Source organism: Molossus molossus, unplaced genomic scaffold (assembly GCF_014108415.1).
Source record: "Molossus molossus isolate mMolMol1 unplaced genomic scaffold, mMolMol1.p scaffold_m16_p_11, whole genome shotgun sequence".
In the NCBI taxonomy this organism is placed as follows: domain Eukaryota; kingdom Metazoa; phylum Chordata; class Mammalia; order Chiroptera; family Molossidae; genus Molossus; species Molossus molossus.
Genome location: NW_023425346.1, coordinates 36,057,137 through 36,070,793, shown reverse-complemented (window position 1 = coordinate 36,070,793; position 13,657 = coordinate 36,057,137).

Below are 13,657 nucleotides of genomic sequence, written 5' to 3'. Positions count from 1 at the left end.
TTGCCCTCTTTCTAAGAGTAATGCATTTTCACTTTAGAGCTTTGCAGAAAAGTTTAAGGACAGAAAATTGCTCGTTAGGACTATTCAGTGGGGACAGGACCAGGCCACCAGCTGCAGACCAATGCCAGGCTGACTCTGTCAGCATCGGAACAAGCGCTGACCTACTTTCTCGTCCCCGCCTCTAGAAAAGTGAACCCGGTCAAGGAGAAAAGGAAAGAGAAGTTGGCCGGTGCCATAGCCTGCATCTGAAAACTATGCCTCCAGATTCCCTTCAAACTGCTGTTGCCACTGCTCTCTTCAGCCACCCGCTCATCCTTGCAGACCAACACCAACTTTGCAGGACTCCCATCCAAGCTGCGGCCGAATTCACTGAGACCCAGGTGGACCTTCTGTTCAATAAACTGGCAGGTCCACAAGGCCTTCACCTCATTCCTTTGCCCTGGGCATAACCCTAAATGTAAAAACATGCCTGTCTTCTGTCTTATATCTATTCCCAAGACTCTCGTCACACCCAGACCACCCTGCACTTCCTCTCCTCTTGCCCAACTTCCTGCTCCTCTTTTTCCATCTACACATTGCTTAGATGCGGACTGAACAGTGACCGACATTCCATTGTATCTTCTGTCTTTACTGCATGCTGTTTGGGCTTAGCTGAAACCTGAATCTCCCCTGAGGACAAGCCTCTCAACAGGAAATGGCTAATTGTGCCACATCTCATGTACCACAGAGGCCAGAGAAAAGGAGCCATGCCTGTCTCATTCTCCAGGGCCACTTTCAAACAATTACACCCTCACCCGTCCATCAACTCTCACATGCTGTCCAACTCTCTCCATTGCTGTTTCCTACTATCTCCTGGTCTGTCCTCCATTTATGAAAAATTGATACCAGAGTCACCGTCTTCTTCTCCAGCCCAAGTCCTGCCATTATTGTAATTGAAACGAATGCCCATATGAATCACTGCATCGCTATTCTAGCCTCTCACCCCCTTGACCACCTCTTCTCTAACGACCACAAATTCCACTCTGCTGGCTTCATTACTTCTACATTCCCATGGATATATTGTTGAAATGTGTCATCACTAGAAAATAAAATGTCTGATTCAGAGGTCCCAGTCATATACCCCCACCTCCTATCCTTCCAGTAAGCTTGCCCATCACTTTCACAGCTGATCTATAACCTCATAGGTAGCACAGTCCAGAATGTGAGCCATTCCCTTTCAGTACCCTAAACTCTTTGGTCCCATGTTCCTTTCAATCCTTCCATTTGGCAAAACATCAATCCAGAATTAATCTGCCTGTCTGCCTCCCTCGATCCTGCTCCTAAATCAAAGTACAAATATCAGACAGAGCAAGAAATATTTACGGAACAGTGAATAGGCAAGTTTGTAGAGTACCGAGTTATTCAAAAGACAATGGAATTATGGAAGAAAATGTAGGCATAAATAAGCTTCAATTTCTTTCTGAATGAATTTATTGGCTAAACTAAAGAAAAAAAAGGAGACTCATTAATTTCATGAAGAAATTTAGATAATTGTAACTAGTACCTGCTAAAATTTTACCTTACTCCATCTAAAATGCAGCTAGCTGATTAGGAAAACTACCTAAAGCAATTAAGCCTGGTTAAGGTTGAAGATGAAGGAATTTTCTTTCTTTCTTTCTTTCTTTTTTTTTCGAGATAATTATGGGTAAAAACTGCTCAACATGCATAAAGATGATTACCAAAATTTACATATATATGATTCTTAAGACATAGCCTACTTTTCCCTTTCCTGCCCTTGTCAGCAATGTGACTATAAGCACTTAAAAATAATAAAACTGCATTTTAAAAATGAATGTTCTAAGTCAACTTGTGACTAAAATAGACAGGCTTTTCTCCCAATTAGGATAATTTAGCCTTGTTTTATTACATTTACATAGCCAGACTGGGAAGATACTGGATTCTGGGGAGGTTGAGCTGCCTCTGACCAAGTTCTGTATCTAATAAAATCCCAAACATCCTGCTTCAGTGTCCTGGGAGATGGGTAAATAGGTTCTGGAAGGAGCAAATTGAGGAGACAGCAGATGACTCAGGATGATGAGAGAAGGATAGATGATGCTGGGTTAGCTAGCTATTGTCCCCATTTCAGTGATTTACAGGCGACACACTCAAGCTTGGTGCTGAAGTTGGTTTGCTTCCGCTATGCGATGCACTTCTCAGAAGTTTTAAAGTCAGCCTGCAACTTTTCAAAGACTTTCTTCTTGGACTTGAGCTCTTCATCTGGTCGACTCTTCTCATAGCCCTTCACACTCTCTCACCAGGAGCAGAGGATGCAGGAGGGTGCAGAGGCTCAGCCTTCTGGCTTACCCTGTCCATAGAAGCACAGAAGCCTTCCTTGAGGCTCGACTGCTCTCATCTTCTGGGGTTTGAGGTTGCATAGCTCCACCACTCTCCCACGCAGCAGTTCTTTGGGCAGAAACTGCACCAGGCCGCTCACTGCAGTCAAGGACTATTCATTTGAATAAAGATTATGTTACATGTTATTCAGTTTAATGACTTGCAAATAATGTTATAATTCTAAAGTCAGGAAGCTGATATTTGTTTTTAACAATAATGACAAATGTGTATTGTCTTTTATCAAGAGACACCATGAATCACTTCCAATGATATAACTGTTGTGTGAAATCTTATCTAAAATCTCCTGCTGGAAAAGACTCTGGTTCCTGAGCCTCTCAAAAGAAAAAATAAATCAGCCACAGTACTTTTTAAAAATTATTATTTTTTCTTTATTTTTATTTTCCAATTAAAGATGACATTTAATGTTATTTTATGTTAGTTTCAAGTATATAGCATAGTAGTTAGACATTTATATAATTTACAGTGATTCCTCCCAATAATTCTAGTACCCATCTGACTCCATGCATAGTTATTACAATATCATTGACTATATTCCTTATGTTGTACCTTGCATACCCATGACTATTTTGTGACTGCCAATTTGTGCTTCTTTTTTAAAATATTTTATTGTTTTATCTTATTTATTGGTCTTAGAGAGAGAGGAAGGGAAAGGGAGAGAGAGATAGAAACATCAATGAGAGAGAACATCGATTGGTCGCCCCTTGCATGGTCCCCACTGGGGATCTGGCCCACAACTTGGGAATGTGCTTTGACCGGGAATCGAACCCGTGACCTCTTGGTGCATGGGTCAACGCTCAACCACTGAGCTACACCAGCTGGGCCAATTTGTTTTTCTTAATTCACCCATCCCCCAACCTCCCTCCCATTTGGCAATTATTACTTTGTTTTCTGTATCTATGAGTCTGTTTCTGTTCTGTTTGTTTGTTTATTTTGTTCTGTAGATTCCACATGAGTGAAATCATGTGATATTTGTCTTTCTCTGACTGACTTAGCATAACACATTTCATTTAGCATAATACCCTGTAGGTCCATCCATGCTGTCACAAATTCTTTTATTCTTTTTTATAGCCAAATAATATTCCATTGTATATATCTAACACAATTTATCCAATTGTCTCTAAATGGGCACCTTGATTGTTTTCATATCTTATCTATTATAAAAACATGGCAATGAAAATAGAGATGTATATATCTTTTCAAATTAGTATTTTGAGTTTTTTCAGATAAATACTCAGAAGTGGAATTGCTAGGTCATATGGAGTTCTATTTTTAATTTTTTGAGGAACTGTCATACTGTTTTCCATAGTGGCTGAACCAATTTGCAATCCCACCAACAGTGCATAAAGGTTTCCTTTTCTCCACATTTTTGGCAACACTTGCCAATTAATACATGACAAAGGAGGCAAGAATATCCCATAGAGTAAAGATATTCTATTCAATAAATGGTGTTGGAAATACTGGACAGATATATGCCAAAAAGAAAAAGAAAAAGAAAGGAAAAAACCAGACCACCTTTTGACACTATATAGAAAAATAAACTCAAATGGATTAAAGACTTAAATATAAGATCTGAAATCATAAAACTCCTAGAAGAAAACAGGCAGTAAACTCTGTGATATTGCTCCTAGTATTAGGTTTTTGTGTTTTCTATATCTCCTTGAGCAAGGGAAACAAAAGAGAAAAAATAAGCCAAACCAGTGTGACTCAGTGGTTGAGCACAGATCCATGTACCAGGAGGTTGCTGATTTGATTCCCAATCAGGGCACATGCCTAGGTTGTGGGCCTGATCCCCAGTGGGGAGCATGAAGAAGGTGGCCACTCGATGTTCTCTCTCATTGATGTTTCTATCTCTCTCCCCCTCCCCTTCCTCTCTCTAAAATCAATAAAGAAAAACAAAATTTTAAAGAAAAAAATAAATTAAATGTGACTATATCAAACTAAAAAGCTTTTGCATAACAAAGGAAACAATCAACAAAACAAAAAGACAACCTACTGAATGGGAGAAGATATTCACCAATGATACACTGAATAAGGGGTTAATATCCAAAATTTAAAAAGAACTCATAGAACTTAACAGCAAAGACCCAATCCATTTCATTACTAAATGGGCAGAGGACCAGCATAGACATTTCTCCAAAGAGGACATAAAGATGGCAATAAACATATGAAAAGATGCTCAACATCACTAATCATCAGAGAAATGCAAATTAAAACCACAATGAGAGATCACATCACACCTTTCAGAAGGGCTACCATCAATAAATCAACAGTCACAGTGCTTTTAATGTGACCCAAACCAGTATCATCAATTTTATTTTCCAGTCTTGACCACTAAAGAAAATTGGCTCTAACAACAACAAAAAAAATCACTTTCAAAGGATGTAATTTATTATTATTAAGGATATTTAAAAGAATATACTCTGAAGAGTATTTCTAAAAGAGGAGCTTCAAAAATATTTTGTATACTAAGAGTGTCATTTAAATAATTGTATAACATTGCAGTAAAACTGCTTAAGGAAATAATACCTAGTTAGAGGTCAAAAGTCAATGTGTATATAAAAACACAAAGTTCAATGTGTTTATAAAAAGATCATATCACTGAAGAGCCACCCTTTTTATTTATGCAACAAGTATTTATTGAGCATCTATTTTCTGCAGCACTGTGCTAAGAGCTAAGTATACAGAGAGAATTCCTACACTCCGGAGATTAAAGTGTAGTGGGCAAACACACAGTAAGTGAGTAAGCAAATATATATATAATATATATATATTATATATATATGTGTGTGTGTGTGTGTGTGTGTAAATTTTGTGTCACAAAGTAAGAGAAGAATGAGAGGATGAAGAATTTCAGTGGGACTTCTTAAGACAAAGTGATTAGGGAAGGCTTCCTGATGAAGTTGGCAATGTGAACTGAGATCTAAAGGTTGAGATGGAGCCAACCATTTGGAGAAGGAGGAAGTTCAGTCCAGCCTGAGTAAAAACCCAATTGAAGAAAAGGCTCGTTGACTGTGGCCAAAGTGTAAGGGGACAGGGAGATAGAGGAGAGACTCAGGACCAGCAAGGAGGAGCACTGGCATTATGAAGCATGCGCAGAAGAAGAAGAAGAAGAAGAAGAACAAGAAGAAGAAGAACACGAAGAAGAAGAAGAAGAATGAGGAGGAGGAGGCAGAGGAGGAGGAGGAGAAGAAGAACTACAGATAGCCTGTGCATTTTGATTAAAGGTATGTAAAACACTTTGCAATGACAGAGATAACAGAAACATTGAAACTATTGGTATATGAAGATGTGATTTGTAGTACAATACATTTTCATTTTCTGCTGTTTTAAGTACCCCTGGTTTGAAATAGTACATGGGAAATTCCATAAATAAACAATATAAGTTTTAAATGTGCACCATGCTGAGTAACATGATGAAATCTGGTGCCATCTCAATCTGTCCCACCCACTAGGGTGGTGAATCACCCGTTTTTTCCGAATATCCACGCAGAATTTATTTCCCACTTTCTACTGGTTAGTTACTTAATAGTCCTCTAGGTTATCAAATTGATTGTCACAATCTTGTGTTCAAGTGACCCTTGTTGTACTTAATGACAGTTCCAAAGCACAAGAGTAGTTCAGATATGCCCAAGAGAAGGCATTAAGTGCTTCTGTTAAGTGATTCAAGTCTGTTGAGTGACTGTTTCAGGTTCTTTGAGGTACCATCTATAGTACAGCAATTTAAATCATAAAGTCTAAATGTTCGTTCTCAGAATAAATACATAACCCCACCTTCCTAAAAGCAGACTTATGACATTTTTTCTAACTTTTAAATCAGACTCAAAAGAGGGCCTCAAGGGTGCACACCAAAGAGGTACCAAAATGCATATTGGGCCACACCAAAGAATTGAAGAAACCAAGAGGTAAGAGAAGAGAAAGTTCAATACTGGCTCACACAATGAAAGCAGTAGAAAACAAAAGTATTGATTGTGAGATAAAAATGAATGGAGAAAGTGTAGTATGCCTTCAAATTTTGTTATAGTAAATTATTAAAGATAAGTCTCGTAATATTATGTATTTTTAAACTTCAAATGAACTTTTGGAAAATAAAAAATAATAGATTGTATGATTTTAAAGTGGAATCAAAATCTTATCATTTCTATCTATTCTAGTTAGAACAACCTGGCACACTCTTTGGAAATCATAATTTACACTCTAACTGAGGGTAAAAACAGCTTTTTTGTTATTAGATGCTTTATAATGGCAATAGGGAAACACTAGGTTACATAAGTGTCCACATTTTTTGTGAGTTAAAAAGAACATAATGAAATTGCCCTCATTCTTAGTATACACTTGCAAAAGGCCAGGACTGCAGCCCACTTTCAATTCTAACTAGAAGTTGAGCAAGGATTGTAGCTAGAACCTGCAGTTACACCATGGATTTTATGTGCATCAATCTTAGTGTTTAGTGATTTCACTACCCAACTAGCCCACATGAGCACTGTGCTCTTCTCTACTGCTTCCCAGCATTCTTTTTTTTAACAGACCATTTTGAGTATAATTGACATCCAAAAAGCTGTACATATTAACGTATACAACTTGATGAGTTTGGAGAAAAACATACATTCAGGAAACCATCACCACAATATATGCCACAAGTATACTCATAATCTTTAAACATTTCTTCCTGCTGTATTTATTATGATTTTTGTATTAAGAACACAATATAAGATCTACCCAGCTAGCAAATGTTTAAGTACACAGTACAGTATTATTAAATATAGGCACCATGCTGTACAGCAGACATTTAGACTTCATTCACCTTATACAACTGAAACTGTACTTTCTAATATCTTCCAATTATCCCCTTTCCCTAGCCCCTGGAAACCACCATTCTATTCTCTGCTTCTGTGACTTTGTCTAAAGATTCTTCATATAAGTGATATCATGTAGGATTTGCCCTTATGTATCTGATTTACTTCACTTGGCACAATGTCCTCTTAGTTCATTTATGTTCTTGCAAATGGCAGGACTTTCTTCTGCTTTTGAAGCTGAATAATATTCTACTATAAGTATTTACCATGTTTTTTTAATTCATTCATCTGTCAATGAACATATAGGATGTTGACATATCTGGGCTATTGTGAATATGCTGCAATGAACATGGGGGTGCAGGTATCCCTATGAGATCCTAATTTTAATTCCTTTGGATATATACACTGAAGTGGGATTACTGGATTATATGGTAGTTCTATTTTTAATTTTTTGAGAAACCTCCATACTGTTTTCTATAGTGGCTGGACCAATTTGCGTTCCCACCAACAGTGCATGAGGGTTGCTTTTCTCCACATCCTCATCAACATTTATCTTTTTTTTTTAATAGCCATTTCAACAGGTTTTTAGATCAAATCATTGTAGTTTTGATTTGTATTTTCCTGATGATTAGCAATGTTGAGCATTTTATTCTCTGTAGTGTTTATAAATGTCTGGGAATTCTAGGGCACCCTGGTATATTTACTAGTACAGCCCAGAGAACCGTGTGGGTGGGAGGATGCTGAATGAAAAAAAGCAGGGGAAGCATAGAGCAGATCCTCATTAAGAAAGTGGGTGTCCATGGAATTCCAACATTAATAACGACTTGTCTTTTTTGAGTGATTTGAAGAGAGTGGAGACTTAGATCTAAGCTTCAGCTACATCTACCTTAGGTGAGTCATTAATTGCATCCCAAAGGGAAGTGTGGTTCAGTAAATGGTGACATCACAGCTGGCTTACCTGGGCAATAACTAGATAGTAACTGGCACCCACCTTGTGAGAAGTACACTGTCTGTGAAATCATATTTATATAAATGTGATTATATAACTTACATTGTAAGTTAGAACATAGACTCATTTCTTGTGTTTTGAAATAAATTGAATGGTTTTAGTTGACTAAAGAATTGGTACAAGATAAAGGGCTCCAGAGGTTGGTACATTCTCTACATGCTGTGTGAAGCAGCTTTGGGGAAAACATGTGCCCTCAAGGAAGACTTTGCATAGAAGCCTCTACCAAGTCGCTGATGACATAAATCAATTTATAGTCATGACCAATATAATCCCAACCCATAATTACTCCCAGTAAAGGAATATATGTGTTGGGGAAAATTAACACGCAGATCAATTTACTTTTTAGCCTTCTTTTCTCTGTAGGTGCTCTTTTAGACACATTGTCAGAATAGATCAGCAGCTACTCTTTTCATCTCCACCCTGTAGGAAACCAATACTTAATACACCTCAAAATGACAACAGACCTGCTAAGCAGCACAACCCAAGGTGAGGTCTCCTCTGCCACATCTGGAGGGCCTGCCACAGAAAGCGCTGCAGAGAGCAAGGTTATTCCCACTTCAGGGGCATACAGATGAGACAAGCAGATGCTGGACCAGATGGAGCCGTGCGATTCTGTCTTATCGACAGAATGTCTTACCAACAGAATCAGAAAAAAAAAAAAAAACGGAGGAATTTCAGGAGAAATTACTAATGGAAATAGATCTATTCACTCTCTGGATGAATGTAGAAAGACCATAATGGAAAGTTGTAGTTAACTCTTGTGTCTTGAGCCACAAGGGTCTCAGTTGCAATAAGAGAGTACATCACCTCCCACTAAGCCTCTGAATTTATGCTGGTGTGTGTGTGTGTGTGTGTGTGTGTGTGCGTGTGTGTGTGTGTGTGTGTGTGTGTGTGTGTGTGTGTAAATGGGTGCTCTCAGGAGAAACAAATCTATCCTAACTTTCCTGCAGGACACTGCCCCTTGTGCTGATCTGTTTTGTTTTGTTTTGTATTTTTATGACTTCAAACTCCAATTGGGCTACATCAATTCACAGTTGTTGTTTTTTACCTGTTTAAATGAAAGCAAACATTCTCATAGAAATTTGCAACAACTTTGGTAGATCTAGATTCTGTTTTCTCCCAACCTACAAAATCACAAAACCTTCTTTCTATTGAGTGCCATTCATCCAAAAAGTACTTCCTGAGATTTTGCTATATTTTAGGCAAGGAGGTGGATTCTATGACTCCCAGTGATAAATAAGACACAGTGTCTATCTCAAAGAGTACACAGTCTTAATTTCCAGATCCAGCTGACAATGGTTCCTCTAAGGTGCCACTCCAGCTCCATTGTGCTGGGCACACTCTACACAGATAGTTTCCACAGAGCATACTAGCCATTAATGGTCTATTCTGAGGTGTGCAAATGACATGCTCTTCACATTGCCCCATCCTGCTTCCAACTCTCCTGACCACCAGCTTCATCACTAGTTTTTATATTTCCAGTCCTCCCTCCCTCAAGTCTTGGAAAGAAACTGCTGTCTACCTGGTTATGGTCTTGCTTTTCTCAATAACAATTCTTGTCTTCCACGCTGGCAGTACTGCAGTCTTAGCTTGTCTTAGTATGCCTTTCATGATTCAGTTTATTCATAAAACTCGCATACACCTGACTTCAGCCTCACTGATGCAGCTCAGAGGCCAGGAAATTAGTATCAACTCAAGATCCTCTTTGTTTATCTTAGCCAGGCTGTCCCTAGGGTACAGGGGGCCACCTGTTTATATAGGCAATTTTGTTGAAAATGCATTATAAAATTCATGGCTCCATGTGAGATCTGATTATTTATCAATAAATATCTAGAAAGATGAGTAAAGAAGTACTTAAACATCTTTTATTGTTCAGTCAGGGCACAAAAATATTCTTCACAGTGTTCTATTCAGGTCCAAGGACAAACTCGTCATGTTAATTATCAAATGTGCCCTTCCTGTCTAATTTCATATTTATCATTGTGAGGAAAAGGTAATAATGCTGTTATTACCCACAATACCATGGCTCTCAGAACATGTCTGTATGGAAACAACTTAGACCTTATTGCCTCTACAATTCAATAATACTACTTATTGAATACTGGTTACATTCTTACTCATGGTCCTGCGTCATCCCTCATGCTTTCTGTTAGGCAAACTCATTTCTGGTGCTTGACATGACCAGTACCATCTTAAGAAGCAAGTTACTCTCAGTGACTCCAGTTCACCCAGGAAGGGTGGGCTTGTATCACCTGAAATTTGGAATGTATTTATCACAGATCAGTTGCCTTGGAATATACAGCTCTTAACAAGCATGTTCCACTTGGCTACAAGCCACCTGAGTTCCTAAGACTATATATATCAAGCCCCATCCCTGTCAAGAGCAGAGATATACCATTGTGCTGCTACCCAAGACTGTGTCTGTCCATAGTTCCCGCATTAAACTCTTTGTTTAATTCTGGAGTTCTCAGCTTCTTTCTTCAATCCCTCAGCCCCATCCTCCTTTGGAGGTCAGTTCCAGTACACCTAGGGAAATGTTCTCAATACTTTCCATGAATACTGGCTTTCAATGACTGTCTCAAATGCTGTTACTGTGCTTCCATGATGATAACCCTAAATGCAAATCTACCCAGAGTATGCAAATAAATGTGAATAATTGATTTTCTGGGAATGATAAATTTACTGTTCTTAATTTTATAGCATAAACATAAGGCAACGTATCTTCTAACCATCATTCCTCTTCAATTCTATAGACTGTAATCATGTCATTCCATTTTGACCACATAGCACCAACAGCAACAGGATAGACAAGTGGCCTGGGGATAGAACAATAAGAGCAGCTCCATTTGCTCAAAGAATATCTGTCCAGCTAAACAGTATCTGGTGGACCACTGGTAGCCCAGAGCCATAAACTCTTTTTACCTGTGACAAGAGTGAGAGTTGCCCCAAATCGTCATGTAATTCTCCTTCTGGTGACCTAATATTACGCATAACCATGAAAGAAATACCACGCCAGCCAGCAGGAGCAATCTGCTTGCTAGACTGCTCTTCAGGAAACAGTTCCAGGTAAGAGGACCCTGGGATGACCCCACTGGAACAAATTACAGAGAATTTCTGGGCATCTGGTCAACCTTACAGAGTAAAGGCTTTAGAGTGTCCAAAGAGAGAAAAAAGAATCAAGACTTACATAAATTTCTGGGGTGCCTTGTCTGGAAGGCATTAGCAGTTCTGTTCAGTCCCAGGCTTTGAAAGGGGACTTAGAAAATTTTGATAAAGTCTCTCCACAGTCCAGTGTCCCTGGCATGTGCCCCAGGGACAGAGGCCATTCTTGCCCAGATCAAAGGGCAGTACTGTTCAATGGGATCAAAGCATACAAATAAAATTCTTAATAATTGATTTTACCATCACAAACTTTCTGAGGATGGTAAAATCTACAGTCACTATAGCCTTGTTTCATTAACCCTGATCTGGCAAGAAAAACAGGACTGTGGATCTCAACAGGATCCTAAAAAGTAACGAAGGCGAAAAAGAAGGCAAGGCCATGGGAACTTGATAATGAGCTATACATCTGCAAAAATAAATAATAATAATAATCATAGAAAAAGAAGAGATTAATAAATTATAATCATGATAGAGAAAACAAATATTGTATTGGGAAAGATATTCCTCTCAAAATCCAATATTTTCTTCCCTTTCCACTTCCCAAGCAAAGTTATTATTTTAAAATGTTACTTTAAAAGGTAATTTTAGGTATGTAGGTTTCCCTGCCTCCAAAATACTTCTTTTTTTCAGTCATACCAGAAGTAAAGGCTCCTGGAATTGGAAAAAGCTGGACATATCTGCTTCAAGCAGTTGATACAGGACTAGCATCCATGATTATGCATCTAACATGGAGCTATATTTTGAACATTACTTTTTTCTTTCTTGTTCTCTGTTATTATGCTAAAGCTGAATTTTGAACTCATTTTTAGAATTATACCGGGTTTTCCCTTGGAATTACTTTAGCACCTTTTTATTAATGTGTTTCCGGTTTTCAATATTTAACAAAGTATTTTCTCAAAGAATATCTCTCCTCATCCAGCATGGCTTAAGACCAGTCCAGGAGGGCTTGATGACACCACATTTATTAAAGGCAAGAGAAGTCTCAAAGTCCTCAGGGTGGCCCCCATCCTTGGGTAATGTTGATCAGAGGCAGTGTTGTGGTCAGAACAAGGATGACTCGGAGCCAATGCGCAGGCTCACACAAGTGGTATAACCACTGCAAACAGACTCTTTGATAACCCCCTATTATTTTTATATTTTAACAGATGGTTTAAATTCTTTCAAAAGGAGGTAAGTTAATGTTTTATCAAAATTAAAATATTTTACATTAAATTTACATTTGTTCAATGTGAAGAAATTAGCATTTTATAGTTCATAACAAGAAAGCCATAAAATTCATATGTGAAGAAATAGCTATCTCTTGGTCATTTTTCTCTTTTACAAGAATCAGGATTTCAACAATAGTTTCTAGATTTATCTTAGATATTATGTTTATTCATTGATATGAATATAAAATTATCTATTTGTACTTGATAGATTTATAAAGTGTATACCTGCACAAGACCTTGAGATAGTACAGCCCGATCTTCACTCTGTTCAGAGGGAAACTAAAGGTATAAAAACTGTCTTGACTTGCAGAGGTCTCCCCAGGAGGTCTGTAACTGAATAGTATTCTGACTGTAAGACTAGTGTACTTAATCTATCAAATTAGAGGCACACAGAGAGAATGTGGATGTAGAAATTTCAAAATGAATCTACAAGCTAGAAGAGCTAGCAAGTGAATTTAACATGAGTGCTGATTTAAAATTTATATGGAAATTTGCTTATTTCTACAAAATGGGACTTCAAAACTGCATTGAATCTATAGAGCGATTTGAGAAAATTGATGTCTTAACACTACTGAGTTTCCAATCGATGAACATGAAATATCGCTCCTTTTATTTAATTTCTGTGAGCAATGTTTTGTCATTTTTAGTGTAGATCTTACATACCTCTTATACAGTTATTCCTTAGAATTTGATGTTTGCTGATTCTAAAGTAAATGTATTTTTAAAGTTTTTTTTCTCATTGCTTGTTATTATAAGAAATAATTAATTTTGACCATTGATTTGTATTCAGCATATTTGCTAAATATTCTTATAAATTATTCCAGTTTGTGGCAGATCCTTTTGGATTTTCTACATTCACAAAGGTATCATCTATATTTCATGGCAGTTTTTCTTCCTTTCCAATGTTTCTCTGCTCCTTGAATTTGTAAATTGAGATCTTTCATCATTTTTGGAATATTTTCAGTCAATTACCTCTAACTGTCACTTCTTTTGCTCTTTTGATCTAAGGATACCTACCTATCTACCTATAGAGAATATATATATATATATATATATATATATATACACATATATATGTATATATCCTCAGA